The sequence below is a fragment of the Ruditapes philippinarum genome, unplaced genomic scaffold (assembly GCF_026571515.1).
Source record: "Ruditapes philippinarum isolate M1 unplaced genomic scaffold, ASM2657151v2 ctg1916_1_1_1_1, whole genome shotgun sequence".
NCBI classification, from domain to species: Eukaryota; Metazoa; Mollusca; class Bivalvia; order Venerida; family Veneridae; genus Ruditapes; species Ruditapes philippinarum.
The window spans coordinates 30657-50238 of record NW_026858937.1 but is presented as its reverse complement, the minus strand read 5'-3'; positions in this window follow the sequence as shown (position 1 = coordinate 50238).

Below are 19582 nucleotides of genomic sequence, written 5' to 3'. Positions count from 1 at the left end.
AATGTAAAACAATTTGAAGGAAAGTATAATGATTTAAGTAAAAATTTACATTTTTTGGTCCATTAATTACTGTTTTACATTATTATTACAAAATTTTATTGCAAGACTAACACAGTAGGTGCTACCTTTTCATATTTTGTTCTCTATTTGATATGTAAAGTGCTGTTTGAACTTTGTTTCATTTTGTTATTGTTAACTTCACAGTATTTTAACATTTCAAAAACTTTTCAAAATTTTAGTGAAAATAACCATGAATCTGGATATATACTGTCAATTAAAAACAAAGCATTTCGTAAAATAAGCATTTAGCATTTTTCTCATCATAACTCTCTATAACTCTAATAAACAGTCATGTTATTAATATGCTGCTACATGACATACAAAAAAGTATTAAGCAAACACTAGAAGTGTCACATCAAAAGCACCAAGTCATATTGTTCTAACAAGTATTTCCCTGTCTAATGGTTTCATACGATATCGTAAAGTTCTTCAAGAATCATGCCATTGTTATTTAACCTCATATAGGTAACTCGGGCGAGCAGTTTTAAAACATTGAGCATCCGTGGCCGTTGTTTTCAAAGCACTTTCCCTCACCACTATGGGTTCGAATCCTGACAGAGACTTTGGATTATTTCATGTGAGGAAGCTATCCAGATAGCTTAAGGAACGTCTGTGGTTCTATTTAGGTACCCGTCCGTGCCTGAAATAATGAACGGAATGGCAACTGAAGTCTTCTTCAATCAGTAAAGCTGGAACGTCACCATATATGACCTATACTGTGTCGGTGTGACGTAAAACCCAATCAAACAAACATAGTTAACAAGAGAAAATATAAGTGTGATTTTAAGTTTCCGTTCAATTTGACTATAAACTACGCCCACCTCCATCTGAGCCTGGCCTTATTGTATAAGCTTCTGTGTTATATTTGCAAGTCTTTGCTAAGAATTTCCAAGTGTCACTTTTTGGTATTGGTAGCAACACCTGTAAATCTATATCACTATTTCTTTTACTTTATTGTCTTCAGTCAAGATGTTCTCCAAGAATTTTTTTAAAGAAAACCATGATACTTTTTGCATTGTTCACATAATGTTCCGGTTTCTCTTTTTCAAATGAGTTTACTGTAGATTGACGACCTTGGCCATTTACTGGACTTTGAAAGAAGAAAAAGTGTAGTCAAATGACCTTCTCAGTTGCATTTAGACTGAAGTCAAACAGACACGTAAGATAAAACCGCAAGCCCTTTCCCTACGGTTTAAGCCACACGAGATCACTGAAGTCTTTCAAAAATAGGATTTCTGGCAGAAGTTGTTCTCATCTTTTGTAAATAGATTACATGTTATTGTCATCACTTTGCAGTTGTTACAAATCAAATAGTCCAATAATTCAAAATTGAAATATTGAACATTTATCAAGATAGTGGTCATCAGACACCTGTAATAACGTGAAATGGTAGAAAACAATTTAATGATTATAAAATGAACGTAGCAACCATCTAACATAACATCCCAGTTAAGTCTGATGATTATCAGTACGTGCCTGGTCTTTAAATAACTCTTAATTATAATCTTAATGAGAATCCTTACAAAATAAATAATTGCAAATCTATGTGGTATTAAGACAATTAAATATTTATTTATTCATTTATTTATTTAAATTTACAAGTAGTTGCATATTTATTTATGTAAATATTACCTTTTTAAAGAACACTATATGTTATTTGTCCGAGAAAATAAATGTCTACCAGTCTTGGGTGTGATTGTAATCTTTAAACATGCTGAAAATATAAATAAAAGTGATGTATGAAAATAAGGAACATAAATATTGTCTTACAAAATATATAAGAAAATGCCTTATAAGACAAACCTTACCAAAAAATTAGCATGCGAAAATGCCCTATTTCTTATAAAAGTTATTTTAAACAGCTTTAATGTAGCTCAGATTTATCAGTTTGATACATGTTGGTGTAAAGAATGAAACTAAAATCTAAGGTTTAAGAAAAACAAGTTAAAAATAGTTTTCTTAGCATAAAATTTAACCTAGCCGACAAGCGTTGTATGTGAAATCCCCATTGCCCAATGTATTGATGATTTTATTTATCATATAACTACATACTACACGAAACACATCATTATTTCCACTGTCAAAAAGAAAAAGCATACCTGATCTTTGAAACTTTCATAAGAAAATCCCATTTTTCTCCGTTTTTACTTTCTAATTTCACTCCTAAAAATTATCGGGCATTTTCGCGGAACAAATTTTTCATCCAAAAATTATACGTCTTTTTCTCACATGGCAATAAATTCACTTTCCGAGTGGCTATCTAAACGGGTGTTTTCGCACAATGCGCGCCTCGGTTTGTTTGTCAAGAAAATGACCTAAAACGATTTTCGCAAAAATTGAGATAGGGCCTTTTCGAAGCCCACCGACGTTATGCTGCATGTTTTATAATTCATCCAAAAGTTTACTTGAAACTGCTGATTAGTCCGGAAATACTTGATAATGATCGGAACATTTACTTCCTCGCTTTTGTACTTCTGTTTTATACCAGATATTGTTGTAACGATAAAGCATATCATTTAACAGAACATAACAGAAACAAAACACGACTTTATTGAACTGAAGAGAAATGCTCGACATATGAGTATACATGAAACAAGTAATATTTCTCTTTCATTCAATGCATGGCACGTTTTATAACACACAATACAATATAATATGACTTCAAAAGTTAATAAATGATTATAAATATATGAGGTAAATAGACAGCATACAAAACTATCGACTTAAAATTGTTTCTGTACATAATTACAGACTATGGGGTAATACCTCACTTGGCATTAAATTGCATTTTGCAAACTGAAGAGTGTGAATCAAACAGGAATTGATACAATTATTTGCAATTGTACTCTGTTTCAATAGTAATTGATCTCAATTTAAATTATTCTATTCAGTCATTTAGAATGACATGTTGCCGCTTTGTTAACATATTGATTTGATTTGATTACAAATTCCCTTTCTTTTCCTGTAAAACGTATAGTCGAAGATTGAAGAAACCTTTCATTGATAATTGCTTCTGAAGGATATCGACAATAAAATTCTTTGTATGATTTTACGGTGATTGTTTTCCTAGCCAGTGACAAATTTTATTTCCCCACATTTTCACATATAAATTAAGTTGATTCTTGAATAAGTCATGCTGTATAGACAAACAGTTAACAAATAGTCTACCTGGAGGTTAGGGTTATAGTTTCTATAATGTATATGTAGTGGTTTTGCATGACTAACTGTGCTAATATAAACATTTATAAGATTTATATGAAAGTAGTGTCATTGTATTTATAATTATTTTCCACTGTTGAATTTCCTAAGAGTAAAATTGAAGTTGTTATTTCTAATAAATACTTACGTTTTGTCTATATGCATATAAAAAACTACTATGAAACAATCATAAGTGTGTAGAGGATAAACGATAGATATTTTATAATCGTCTGACAACAAGTTGAAAAATTATATACTCTTAATGAAAACAGTGCATGAATAAAAATAATAAAAATCGAAAACAGTTTAAACTACTCTAATACTGTTCATATAACAAAAGCAAAGTATAATAAATTTATGACAAAAAATTCTAATTATAAATAACTGAAAATGACTTATTGAAATAAAGTGCACCATTACAATAAAATTTATTTCTTATTATAAAAATAAACTAAGGTAGTACAGAGGTGACATGTGTATGTTTAAATAAATCCCTTGCGCATGAGTAAATAAGTAGTGAGAATGAGTTACCATGTCGTGCTAAAATTTTTCAAAGATTCCCTTTAATTGTCTGAAAGCTTTGCAGACTGTTATAGCAGTTTTCAATATTCAAATGAAACTGATGTAGCATTGTTTTTTGTTTTTTTTTAAAAAAAAGACTTATCAACATTACTTGAAGCTGTAGTATATAAACTTCATTAAAGCAAAAAAGCTACAATTCGTTAATAAAATGTGTTTCATTACGACTTTCGTTCTTGTTTTGTTGTCAAAATTTAAGACGACCAAAGGCGTTTTAAAAGCAAACATGTCTGCCAAAATCAAAAGTACACTTTATGTTTAAATAAGAAACTTCGCCTCTGTTCCATTCAAACATCAACAGAAAATAAAGACTTACTACGGAATTAAGAATATTTGTTTTTCCCCATCTAATCCGAGGGTACAAACACACTTTTACAGTTGCAGCTTCGTAATAAAGCTAAACAGATTGACTAATCTATTGTGACGGGTAGTGCACCATGAAGCAGTAACATTAAAACTTTGTTTGTACGGGGGAATAGCACGGAAAACGCCGAATTTGCCAAGTTTCGGATACTATTTTTTAACAAACATATGTGTGATTCTAATGAGCATGGCTATATAACTGTACAGCAGATAAAACTAACTGTGAACCAAACAGTTTTCATCCTCTACACCATCAAGTAAAATGAGGTGAAGACATGTGGTTTGAACCAAAAGTAAATACCTCTTTTATAAACAAATTAATTATATGGTGTGTTGCTATTATGTGCATGAGCTAGAACATTGGGAATCAAAAAAAAATTGTATGTATTGGTACTTCTTTAATTTGTCAACAACAAACACAAATGCAAATTTTCATATAGTACAGCACTGAACACAACATTTACTCCCATGTATGTAGCATTTAAGGAATTTCAGGCGTGTTTGCTTGCCATAATACACATTTCCATAACATCTGCGGCCTCAATCCTTTTGTACCACTTTTAAATAACAGTAAATATTTTAAGTAAAATATTCTGGAAACAAAGTGATCTCTCGGAAGCATTAATCACAACAAAATTACGTGAAAATTGCAGACCCGGTTTGATTGAATCTGTACATGAAGGATTATAAATAAGTGCAACATCCCACACAATAATCCACACATTTTATGACAAACATTACAAAAGTATGCACAATGTAGGTAATCATACTGCAATATAGATCGGTCTGGTGCAATAACGTATTAAATAGCAGCTCAGTCGTCAATGCATGCTATTTTCCTAATTAAACGGAATATTTCCGCATTATACCCCTTTTTATTTAATATATGAACGGTTGGCGTTTAAAGTTTATTGGTAAAAGTTTGTTTTAACACCGCCCGGATCATACAAATCCCTTGTTAGGATATAACAGACTATTCCTTTATGAAAGTTTAACATTGTGACGTTTCGTTTACCTGTGCGCATGCACAAACTATTTATAGTATTCTTTATCATCTTAAAATTTGTATACGATTTATAGTAACCGTTATGTTTTCCTTTGAAAAATCATAATTTCTGAACAATATTTTATCAGCTTTTCAACAATACTATTTAAAAGAAAAATGAAACTACAACTGTTAGGTCGACGCCAAAATATTTGTACAAATTTACCAAATAAAAACTAAAACGAAGAATTAGAGATAGCAGCTCCATCCAGATCTGTGCCTCTATTAGGATAGCAAAGAAAACAAGCATGTTAAAGGCATTATTGTTCTACTTTAAGTAATTTTTAATTATTTGCTAAACTTAATAATTAAAGTACATCTGTAATAATTGTTTGGCAAAAGCATGAAAAAGAGGAAATATAAAATCAGTGTATGGAAGTATATGATAAAGAAGGCAGCTAAATTACGAAAATGGAGCTGTCAGACAGAGCTATAAAAACGGCAATAAAAGCAAACAGTCATATCAGATATAACATTGCGTAATTTTCCGATATTCCTGAACATCATAAAATGCTATCAATCACTACCACAATCCTTCGGTCAGTAGAATGTTTTAATTATGCATGCGCGGTATTAGGATAAGATTAAGAGTATTTCTTCATTAAATTTTTAGCACACCTAAGCTTTAGCTCAAGTGAGCTTTTAGCATGGGTCAGTCGATCCGACGTCCGTCGTCAACAGTATTTATTGACGCATAGGTTTGTGGGTAATGGTAAAATGTCATACTGAGGAAAATACTGGCGGTTCAACGCCACGGGTAATAGTATTCATACGACAGATAATATTTAACTATTCTCACAAACATATGTGTTACTTATGTATTACCCATAGCGAATCCTGTAATGCTTGAAATTTTCTGTAACAAACATTGAACCAAGATTCACAATAAACCAACTGTCCTTACCTTGGAAGTTGTAAGTGTACTTGAGAAGCTATTTTTCTTCTCTTTTTTTAGGAAACCAGTTTTTAAGATACATAAGCTGTATTTAATTTAGAAATCAAAAACACAAACCTTTTTTCACTGTTATGAGCTGTGAATTCTCATCTTATCCAGAATATTCTTCATCACCTTTTATGACAATATGCGTACATTCATTTACGACATCCTTCACCTGTCACGTTTCAAACCTATTTATCTTGCAAATAAATTTTCCTAAGCAGTTGATCAAGAGCAAGATTTTGACCAAGTGACCTAGAATTTCGTCAGATATTGAAAGATTGTGACAGAAACAATATCTGGTTATCTTCTACCAATATTGTTCAGTTATTTTGATTTGATTATAACAATGGCGGTGACAGACATCGGTGAAAAACAGTTTTGTTGGATTCTTTGGTCAGATTTTGAAACATTATGATTCATATGTCACAGACTATTTAGGTTATATGATGTTTTTGTTTCCCTGTATTTATTGCTTTCATTCCTGTAAACTCAACCCAGGTTAACGATATAGCGTCAACATTGTCCGCGTTTTTTTAAATTATCATTATTATTAATAAAAAAATATTATTATAATTATATTTATTATTATTATAATTTTATCAAAATAATAATTTTTGTTCAGTAATCTTAATTATCATTGATCTATATTGTCAAAGTTGAAAAATGTATGAATTTCACTCCCGTTGAAACTAATAATTGCATATTACCATAGTTATTGAAAATTAAAATGAGGCATTGTAAGCCTAAATGAAAAAAAAATTGCGTGTCCAATTCCACTAGAATCTATGTATTTTTTGATTGATTGGTTTATTGTTTTCTATAATGGAAAATAATATAATGACATATCAACTTAAATACATTTTTTATTTTGTTATATCCATTAATAAAACATCATCAATATTCTAGCCGTAAATGCCACTGTATTATATAACTAATTGTCACCCTGAAAATATGGTCAGAATATAAAACACATAATATATGTTATACTGACCTCTCTCCTTGTCACATTCTTCGGCTTCTGAATAGTAATAATGATATTAACAGAACATTGTCGCTGCGATTCTCGTTTATGTTCAACAAAATCGGAAAGCTTTTGCACTTCATTATAAAGAATTAAGTTATTGTCAAGTTAGCGTTGTAATATTTGTACAGTTTAAATTTGCTCTACTACTCCTATCTGTCTTTTGTATTCGTTACTGACCATTAAATTGGTCAAAACAAGTTTACGTAAAATCTTTTATGTAGTTTTCACTTATTTTGCCTAATGTCGATAGGTAAACACCCGATTAGTTATAAATGATGCAGTTTTTTCCATGTCCGCACGCGTGTCCTCTCCTTTGTTTGATACCAACCTAGTTGTGTGCCTTACCTATGTTCGTTGTGACTGGGTACTGTTTAGGAGATTTCTCAACAAATAGTTTATATACGAGTAAACATGCTTATTTTATTTTAATTACATACTGTTGACTGGTCAGTAACAGTTATTATTTTAGTTTATTCCGTTGGCGCATCACTATCATTTTCGTTTATTGTATTTTCTGATCGCAGACATTTGATCTCTATCACAGAATTTCACGACAAACCTAACAACAAGTAGTTCTCATAACAGATTAAAACTAGCGATGTAAAAAAAAGAAATATTTTCATTTTGTTGCAAGTATCCAAAAACATTACAACGCATTCAAAGTTAAAAATGTATCGTTGGCTTATACAATTGTCAATAAATGCAGAATCACAAATTATGCTGATGAATATCATTTTAGTCAATGAAAATGCTATTTTTAGCGATGTCGATTACGGAATACTTAGTACACAAATAAATCTGACTGTCGAGTAGTAAAATGTATACAGAGTTTAATATAATATACATGTCAGACTCTTTTGGCGAGAAGAAATTCGCTAAATTATTTAAATCAGTGTTAAAAAACAGGTTTATCGTGAACAACATACCTCGAAATAATGAAGAATTACCACAGATATACAAACATTCTATATTAAGCTCCATAGGATCACAAACCAAAAATGGAAATTCTAAATATAGAATTATTTGATTTTATTCAGGTTTCTTCGGATAACCTCTACGTGGTGCTGGGGTAACGCGCTCGACTAGTGTGTCAGAGGTCTGTGGTTCATATCCCAATCCAGGCAACTATTTTTTATGTGTCTTTTTTAAGGAAGTTGCCATGATATGCAGGGATAAATTGTGGCTGTCATAAAAAAATAAACATAAATTATTTTTTGATGCAACTCTAGTAATGCAAAATTCCGTATGTATCAAAATCAAACTGTAATAGTAAAAAATCTAAACTCAGTCGCTGCATCTCGGTGCCCTGTAGAATGAATTAAAGTATATAAAAATAAACTTATACACGAAAATGCATACAAATATACAGTAGGATTTAGATTGCAAAGATCAGAAACTACCACAGAGCTTGCAGCCCTTTGATATATTAAGGAACGGCACACTGAGCTAAAATACATTTACTTAAGGTAAGATATATGTTTATCCATAGATATGTTGCAACAAATTCTTTTTTACATAAATGTTAAATCTCTGAATCAATTTTATGTTCTTTATGTTCCTCTGCAATCATTTATTCTGGGAATGTCAATGTGTACAACAGTGTTGCAACGATGATGTGTTTAAATTTATCAATGGCAAAAACTTTGAAATGAATATGAACAAAGACTACTATTAAGTGTAACCATGATAATAAACTATATATTTCAACTTGCAAAATACCACATACAAATGTGAATTCAATTCAACGATCGAAAAATTTGAACAGTTCATTACCAAATTAAAAACACGTATTGAACTGGAATAAATAGCGTAAAAATCATTAATGTAGAAATATTCAATAAAACCTGGTACACTTTTTTCACCTCAAAAGCGACTCATTTACCAGTGTGCAAACAACTCCAAATTCCAATAATCTATTTTTCTCTCTCAAAAAGATACCATCAATTAGGATACGACCACAACCCACTCCTTTAAAATCATGAATTCTTGTCTATTTTGATCATTATGTTTATTTAATTCTGCTATATGTATATGCGCACGATAATTGTAAGGTCCGAATGGGATGGTTCCCCGCCCCATACTGATCATTTTGACGGAAAGAATAAGAATGAATGGGGTCATCCTGATTGTTTGGGCCCGAAAAAAACAATAAGGTAAGAACCCCCTAAGACAGTACCTCCGCATTGAAGAGTATTCAATTAGATCAGAATAACTGTCAACTGCATGGGGCGTTGGTTCAAACCCAAGAAGTTTCTTTTTTCTTTTAACATTATATATGTATCTCCATATCACTTTTGGAAAGGAAAAAGTGTTTAATTTTAATTACAAAGTAATTTGGTTAAAAAAGTTAAACTGAATAAAAAATATATAACTGATATTTTCAAAGTCTAATTAAATGAAAAGTACATGGTAAAAGTATTTAATATTTTTCAAGAACAACAAATATACTGTAGAAAAAAATTAGGGAAAGGTTGATAACAACCCCTTAATTTCGTAACTGTTTGAGATTTTGTTTTGGCTAAAAAGGAAAAACAATAGTCAAACAAGTGTTAAAATAGGTGGGGTAGGGTTACAATTTTGTGAATATGTCATATATTTTAGGTGAAAAAATGGGGTTGTTAGCTGAATGTTAGTTTTAATATTATAGCTATAATAAATGTGAATTCATTTTTTCTAAGGATGAAATGATATGGTGTGTTTGAGTTTCTTCAGTCATTTCTAGAAAAAAGAGCCCTTCTAATAACCAATTTGTAGTGCATATTTATATGTATAATTATCTTATGAAAAGGTGTTTTTCTATACGCGCCATTTTTTCTCATTTGATATGTCTGTCTTAGAACCAACTGTCCAGCGGCAAACATATTTCATAAACCTTCATTTTTATTTTAAAAGTTCAAAAAGTTTTCTTGACATAACGGGTAAGTCTGGAAGTTAAGATTGCAGTGTCATTAATCACTTTCCCGGCCGATACCAAATATATATCAATTAGTTTCTTTTGGTTATTAAAAAACAGATTAATAAACTATGTTTAGGAAAAAGGGAGAATACTTTTATAAGACAGTGATAAAAATAAAGGATGATTTGTTAAAGAAACTTATTTCTTATTTAAACTTAACCTTTGTGTCCGAGTCCAATGTAAAATTTTAAAGGCATGCGTTTTAATACTTGTCATGTAGATATCGATAATCTTGAGATGTTTACAATGCCTAACGTAATTGCTTGTGAAAAATCTCGTAATCGTCTTAGATTTTTGTAAGTAAGTTGCTTTCCCCCGTTGATCATACACAGCTATAAATTGTAGACACTTTATGAATATTTGTCTTTTGATTAAACCATTTGTTATAATCAAGCAGAAGACAGCATTACAACTACAGATATATTTGAGGATGATTTTCAATAAATAACTAGAAATGTGTCCATAGCACACGGATGCCCCTACACGCCACTGTTCTGTCAATCTTATGACTCTAAGTCAAATATTTTTTGGACTACATGTGCCACAAGTTGAAAACTAAAAATCAACAAAGGGCCATAATTCTGTTAAATTTGGTCGCAACAAAAATTCCTACCTTTACTACCATCTACACATAAAGGTTGTTAATCCCTGGAAGTTTAAGCAAAATCTGCCATCCAGTTTAAGAGGAGTTGCGTTCACAAAATTTCTACATAGAATATAATGAAAAAAACAACAAAGGGCCATAATTCTGTTAAATTTGGTTGCAGCGAAAATTCCTTCCTTTACTGCCATCTACACATAAAGGTTGTTCATCCTTGTAAGTTTAAGCAAAATCTGCCATCCGGTTTAAGAGGAGTTGCATTCACAAAATTTCTATATAGAATATAGTGAAAAAATCAACAAAGGGCCATAATTCTGTTAAATTTGGTCGCAGCAAAAATTCCTTCCTTTACTGCCATCTACACATTAAGGTTGTTCATCCCTGTAAGTTTAAGCAAAATCTGCCAAAACTTTTTTCACCAGAGATAATTTCTTTTTATGTATGTGTATTTGTGCCACTAAAGTTATACCCTTTACCACCTTTCCAAGTCGTCTTCTGTCAAGGACATTGGTGGGGGTATGAATCGCATTCAGCGATAGTTCTAGTTCGTTGATAATTCTAATGTGAACGGTTGGCCGCTGGGAGCATGATGAGAGGAAAGTGTATGGGTAAAAGTTTGCTTGCACACCTGGATTAGATAGGAAAATCTTTCCAATCCCGTGTTAGGATGTTACGGACTATTCCGTTGTGAAAGTTTCAATGTTACAATGTAACGTTTCGTAAGCATGTGCGCATGCAGTATTCATTAGCATCTTAAACTTCGTATAGGATTTGTAGTTACCACGAGGTTTTCCTTATACAATCAGTGTATGATGTGATGTCATAAAGCAGACTGGTAAATAGCGGACAGAGCTATATAAACGGCGATAATAGTAAACAATCGTATCAGATATAACATTACGTAATTTTCTGTCATTTCTGAAAATCATAAAATGCTATCAATCATTAGCACAATCCTTTGGTCAGAGGAACATTTTTACTATGCATGCGTGGTATTAAGATAAGATTAAGAGTACTTCTTTATTCAATTTTTAGCACATCTAAGCTTTAGCTCTAGTGAGCTATTAGTATTGGTCAGTCGATCCGACGTCCGCCATTAACAGTATTATATAAACACATAGGTTTGTGGGTTAATTGTAGAAAATTTCATCCTGAGGAAAATACTGGCGGTGAAACGCCACGGGTAAAAGTATGCATACGACAGATAATATTTTTACTGTTACTGACAAACATATGTGTTATTTATATATTTATTACCATTAGCGTTAGCGAATCCTGTAATGCATTACAATTTCTGTAACAAAATTGAATCAAGATTCACAAGGTTATTTTTTTCTATTTTTTAGCAAACCAGTTATTAAGATACATAAGCTGTGTTTAATTAAGAAATCAAAAACACAAACCAATTTACACTGTTATAAGCTGTGAATTCCAATTATATCCAGAATATTCTTGATCACCTTTTATGACAATATGAGCACATTCATTTACGATATCCTTCACCTGACACGTTTCAAACCTATTTATCTTGCAAATGAATTTTCCTAAGCAGTTGATCAAGAGCAAGATCTTGACCAAGTGACCTAGAATTTCGTCAGATATTGAAAGTTTGTTACAGAAACAATATCTGATTATCGTCTACCAATATTTTTCAGTTATTTTGATTTGATTATAATTATGGCGTTGACAGACATCAAAGAAATTCAGTTTGGTCAGATTTTGAAACAACATGATTCATATGCAACATACTATCTATGTAATAGGATGGTCTTGTGTTTCCCTGTATTTATGCACGCAACTCTGCTAAACGATATAGAGTCAACATTTGTGTTTTATCATTATGATTATGATTATGATTATTATTATTATTATAGTATCAAAATAATATTTTTTGTTTTATAATCTTAATTATCATTGATCTACATTATCAAAATTGAAAAAAGTAAACATTTCACTCGCTTGAAACTAATAAGTGCATATTAACATAGTTATTGAAAATTAAACATGCATTTTAAGCCTCAATGAGAAGAGAAAAATCAAGAAAGTATTGCGAGTGCCATTCCACTAGAATCTATGTATTTTTTGATTGATTCATTTATTGTTTTCTATAATGGGAAAGTAATATAATGAAATATCATCATACATCTTATATATTGTCATATCCATTAATAAAACATCATCAATATTCTAGTCGTTAATGCCACTGTAGTATATATAACCACTTGTCACCCTGAAAGTATGGTCAGAATATAAAGCACATAATATATGTTAAACTGACCTCTCTCCTTGTCACATTTTTCGGCTTCTGAATACTAATATTGATATTAACAGAACATTCCCTCAGTGATTTGTGCTTTTGTTCAACACAATGGGACAGTTTCTGTGCTTCATTATAAAGAATTAAGTTATTGTGACATTACACTGTTATATTCGTTCAGTTTAATTTTACCCTACTAATCTTATCAGTCGTTTGTTTTCGTTGCTGATTAAAAATTGGTCAAAAATGTTTGCATATATTCTTTTACTGCCTAAATGTCGATGTGTAACTCCTTGAATAAAAACAACCGCTTTTGATGAAAAAAAAATACCTAAAGTTACTTTATCATGCCTGAAGTGTGTGCATACTCTTCTGTCTGTCATGCTACCGAGTGCCTTACCGATACTCCTGTGTGGCTGGGTAATGTTTGGGGGATGACTTAACAAGAAGTTTTTCATATCTGTGCCTATTTATTGTTTGTTACATAGTGCAAACGGTATTCTCACAGTGTTATGCCATAATTATTGAAGTTTATTCCGTTATGATTGGTAAAAGGATTAACAAGCTATTATTGATAATATATATCTGTAAAAGGACAATGTTTTTATTATTGAAAGGGTTTTAAATCAATAAAACTTAACCTTTGTGAAATTCGAGTTCAAGATATTGTTTTGAAAAACACGCGCATTATTATAATTAGTACAGAAGGTTCGATATAGATCTTAAGATATTAATAACACTTGAAAACAGTGCATAACAAAATTTCTTGTGAAAAAATCTTGTATTGGTCTACGCTTTTTTTAAAAGTAAGTTTCTCTCCTTTCTTGGCCATAACTTCTTTCATTAATGCTAATAAATTTGAGACGTTTTATGAACATTTTGTTTTCTTTGTGATGATTAAGCAGAAGAGAGCATTATTTCAAGGAGGATTTTTACATAACACTTTGCGTTTGTTCCAAATTAGACATTACATCATAAAAATACATCTTATCAAGGATTTGTATGCTGACAATTCTAGCAACTCATTTATCATAATTCAAAATTATTGATAAAGTGCAGCAAATCACAAAAATGGACATAATACATTTTTTTGTTTAGATATTTTCGACATAAATCTTAAAATATCTTTAACACTAGATAACAATGCAAAACGAAATTTCTTGTGTGAAATAATCCCTCATTGATCTTAGAGTTTATGAAAATTGCTTTCTGTTGTTGATCATAACTTCTATAGTTAATGCTTATAATCTGAAGACGATTTATTAACATTTTGTTTTCTTTTATAAAACCATTTGTTATAATCAAGCAGAAGACAACATTACAACTACAGACATATTTGAGGAGGATTTTCAAATAATCACAATTTGCGCTTGTCCCAAATTAGACATTGCATTATAAAAATAATTCTTATCAAGAATTTGTATGCTGACAATTCTAGCAACTCATTTATCATAATTCAAACTTACTGACATTGTGCAGCAAATCACAAAAATGGACATTACACTAGCTTTTGTTTAGATAATTTATCGACAATATTCTAGAGAGAATTACGCTTTGTCACTCTCTTATCTCTCACAGACGAAGGACATTTATATCAAGAAAACAAATGAATAGGACAGACACATTCATCATCTTAAAGCATTAATAAAGTCATACAGAAGTACAAGACTATTTATATTTCTTCAGTCTTTGACAAATCAGAGCAATAAAGCTATACAGTTATAATTATTTATGATAAACGTTAACACGAAAATGTAAGAAATTATTTTTTTAACATGAATCATGATGTGTCTGGCAATGATATACACTATAGAAACATATTGAACTCTTGTAAATTCTGAAAAAAGGAAAGTGAGTGAAAACCGCAAAATTAAATGGTGTCATTTTGAGTACTTGAGACTAATAATAAAGCCGATCATTTAAAGCATAGTGCGCTAGTAACCTATCGTCACCAGGGGGCGTCCGTGGCCAAACCACTTGACTCACCGCTGTGGGTTCGAATCCCGACAGGGACTTTGGATTCTTCCATGTGAGGAAGCTATCCAGCTAGCTAGTAGTTCGGTAGTTCTACTCAGGTGCCCGTTCGTCCCTGAAATAATGCACGGAAGTGCACCTGAGGTCTTCCTCCATCAGTAAACCTGAAACGTCGCCAAATGACCTATACTGTGTCGGTGTGACGTAAAACCCAATCAAACAAACAAACAAATATATTGTCACCAAAGATTTACATAATACATATTGCGCTAGTAACCTATTTTCACCAGGGGGGCGTCCGTGGCCAAACCATTTGACTCACCGCTGTGGGTTCGAATCACGACAGGGACTTTGGATTCTTCCATGTGAGGAAGCTATCCAGCTAGCTAACGGAACGTCGGTGGTTCTACTCAGGTGCCCGTTCGTCCCTGAAATAATGCACGGAAGGGCACCTGAGGTCTTCCTCCATCAGTTAACCTGAAACGTCGCCAAATGACCTATACTGTGTCGGTGTGACGTAAAACCCAATCATACAAACAAACTAATCTATTGTCACGAAAGGTTTACATAATTTCTTAGAGAATATTTAATACAACGTATATACTTGAACCGGAAATTTATCTAAAAAACAAACAGATTAATTCTAAATGATTCTAAATGATTATCTTCTTGTCATCAAAACGTCAGCGCCTAAAAGCAAGCACTCACCATTATATAGTATAAATGCCTGTTTGACGTTTCCTACAAAGCAGTAAATGAAACATAGAAACTACAAGAAAATGCAAAAATGTCGTGCTTAATACAACAAACCCGAAAACATGGCCATAATTACTTCTTTAACTTACCAACATTTCCTGTGATATTTGTTATTGGAATGAGTACGTATATTTGTTCTGTATATATAATATATTTATGAACAACATCGCCCAGAAAACAAAATAATAAATAAGTTTTTCAGAAAATCAAAAATAAAGATTTACAAATATAAATAGATACAGATATATATAGATATTCCCAATATAGGCGAAACGATAAATATTTTATGCAAAGACGTCATAATTTTCTTTTCTTAACACAACCAGTTTACGCTGTTTTAAAAAGCTTAATGATTATTAACCCTTGATTTATGAATAATAATGGATTTTTGTAAGGATATTTTTATCTGACCTTAACTGCATATTTTGCAGTAAGCAGGTTTAGAAGGATGACTACACAAACATTATGCATCTTCAATGTCTATCATAAACACTTGTTTATCATGCGGTTACCAAGGTTGTTACAGTTTGAAAACATCTCGACTATGAGAAAAATTACGTTTTGCGATGAATAAAAACGAACTTTATACGTTTGATTCTGTTGTATAATAATCTTTCGATAATATAATCAAATACGTTGATATTAAAATACAGAATAAATTCTTCAAATTGCAGTTAAAAAGCACAGTGGCAAAACGTATAAAATGTGATAAACAAGATCAACAAGGAAAGGCGGTGTTCAATGAATGCAACCCCCCCCCCCCCCCGACGAATCAGCAATAAGTACCAGCGGCAAGGAACCCAGGAGGACCCAAAACAGAAAAAGGATAGGCTGGTTAATCATTCAAAAAATCTAGACCTTTAAAATTCGCCTTTCCTTGTTGATCTTATTAATCATATTTTATTGGTCTTTTGAATAAGTGATCAAATAACAATAATCCTATGCCATCTAGAAGATTGTAGCTTTTTATCTTATTTATATGTTCGATTACTTTTATTTGACATCTATATCTTTATCATTTTACTTTATCTTTTGCAAACTAAGACTTATTGATGGACATAAATCACCTCCTGCGTTTCAATCAGATATCAATGTTTCGTCGCTTTCTGGTGTTTCTTTTGCTTGGATAACTGTTCAATGTATGTGTTATATTCGGGAATGAAATCAATGTAACAACAATAAACACATACTAGATAAGTTAAATATGGCAAACAGTCGTAATAACTAACGACTAAGATGAAATATCAATTTTGTATAACCTTGACAAAGGGTACTCATTATTCAAACATAATAGTACAATGATCCCTGTGCGACTAAATGGGTTTGAATTACTGAAAATTACATCTCTTAGATCCAGCAGGTGTGACGGTTTTGATCCCTTGTGTTGCATTTAGTTTGTGACGCCCGAGATTAGCCAAATCCATGTGCCCTGTATCGGCGCTGTATTACCATAAATGTGTTGTTGCGCAATAGGGGCAAAAGGGAAGATACTTTCCGTAGACGAGAGAACAACAAGGGTCACAAAAACTTTATAAAAGTGTTATCTAATGGTAGGTAAACATTTCATGCAAGTAATTTGGGGATCATCCAAAAAATAAGGGAAAATCCTTAAAAGAAATAAACAAAGGCAAAAGTTGTAAATGAGATACTCGTTTTTTATTGTGTATGTTCATCATCAACAATGTAATTTGCAACATCTCAACCCCTCTATTATCCACCTCCTTACACCGGCTTAAGCGCTTTTCGATCCCCAGATATCAATAATCATGAAGGACCAAATTAAAAGAAAGTAACAACAAAACAAAACACTGGGTTTAAGTTCTTTGCAACTTTAAAAAACTGCAACACAGCACTTGGAACCAAAATCAATTTACGATATTAAACAATACATAACGTAACGTTATTTGATTTAAAATGTTTTTAACAAAGATATATTACAGAGTTTAAAAGTTTATTAGAGTTTTCATGACAGAGCATTTCAATGCAGAATGTTATGCCTGTAGTACAAGCAAAAAGCAGCCAGCCAATTTTCTTGAGGATCACTTTTAATGATGTTTCTCTTTTAGCGTTAGTCAAAGTGTAAAAACAAGGTTTGTTCAAATGATCAGATACTTTTTATATAAATTAAAAACAAATCGGTATAGCGTTTCCAAATATGTTACATGCGTAAAATAAACATATTTCTACTTCCATTTAAACTTTCATATAGTATATAATATAGCTTTTCCAAATAACAGACAATTGACAATGCAATATCGCGGTAGCGGCTCATATCATGAATGAATTTCGAGGTCAACGTGATTCTATCAAATTTTTACTCGACCTTAACATTTCGTCCTTTATTAATACATCGGTCGCCCAAAGTACAAGATCCTTGCATATTCAAATAATATATCTCAAAGTTCTTTATCGTTCCCTAATCTTTTCAAATATCAAACCACTTTCGCCTGCTTGTCTCTTTCTAATATATTCTTAACTAATAGCGCAATGCCGCTATGAATCCGTGTAGCTTTAGAAACCGCCTGCAAAACTCCCTTTCACTTTTATCATGTCTGTTCTTTTTTTTCAGAATTATTTTACAATTATGTCATTTTTACATCAATTTCCTAGCAACTGATTTGCTCAAAGAACATGTTAAAGAATACTATTAACAATATAATTACATGACATCAAATACATCTGCCCGCCTACAAACGGTGTTTGTGTTTATTGATACATTGAGACAAAAATCAAAAACAAAAAAAAAACACACACAGAAAAATAAACATTTTGTCAACGAACATCATCCACATGTAATGTGCATCGGTTGGCAAAATTTCAAGTTTTGCATAAGAAATAAACAAATAATTGTGATACATTTTCCGTAAAAATTTCCATGTGCATCTATATTTCGATAGTTAATACAACTCAAAATGCAAAAGTATTTTATATCTTTCACAATTGCACATTTATGCATTTACGCCCATAATAGTTGTTTAACGGCTTTTATAACACCATACTTATAATTTGGCGTCTCTTTCAAAAACTAATATTTTACATTGAAATTTTAACATAATTTCATTTTATCATTGAATTTTATAAAAATATTAAAATAATAACGATCAAGTTTAATATCGATCAACCATACGTTTTTTAACAGCAATACCCGTAGAATCAAATGCCACATTTTTAAAACCAAAAAAATCTGTTTGGTCCGCCCTGAACTCTGATAAATGCATTGGATTGATATAATTAGACAAAACCCGGTTGCATGGCATGCCATATCCTAACAAGAGCATTTTCTAGCTCCCGTAGAGTTATTGGCTGCTGACAAAGCTTCCTTACCCTCCTACAAAGTTCATACAAGAAGTGCTTTATGGGATTTAGATCTGGGCCCTTTGAAGACCATGACAAGTAACGGATATTTTTCCTAGCCAAGAGACGTGTGGTGCTAGCCACTGAGTGACATCCAGCACCGTCATGCATGAACTCCATTCCCTTGTGTTGTTGTATGTGAGGAATGGCAACAGCGGTGAGAATGTCATTTTGATAGCTCTGATCTTTCATCCTACCTTGGACCACCACAACTGGCGTATGAGTTTGAGGTGAGACTGCTGCCCATATCATGATGGAACCCCCTTTAAAATGGTTAAGTTCCTTTACATTTGCATCAAGAAACCGTTCACTGCGTCGCCGATAACATCATATAACCATGGAGCGTAATCTACTTTCATCGCTGAATAATACATTAGCCCAGCCCATTCATTTTTAGCGGAGATGACGTCACGCCCATAATAATCTGGCTTGTCTGTGTCGTGCCAACAATATAAGACCCTTGTACGACCGTCTA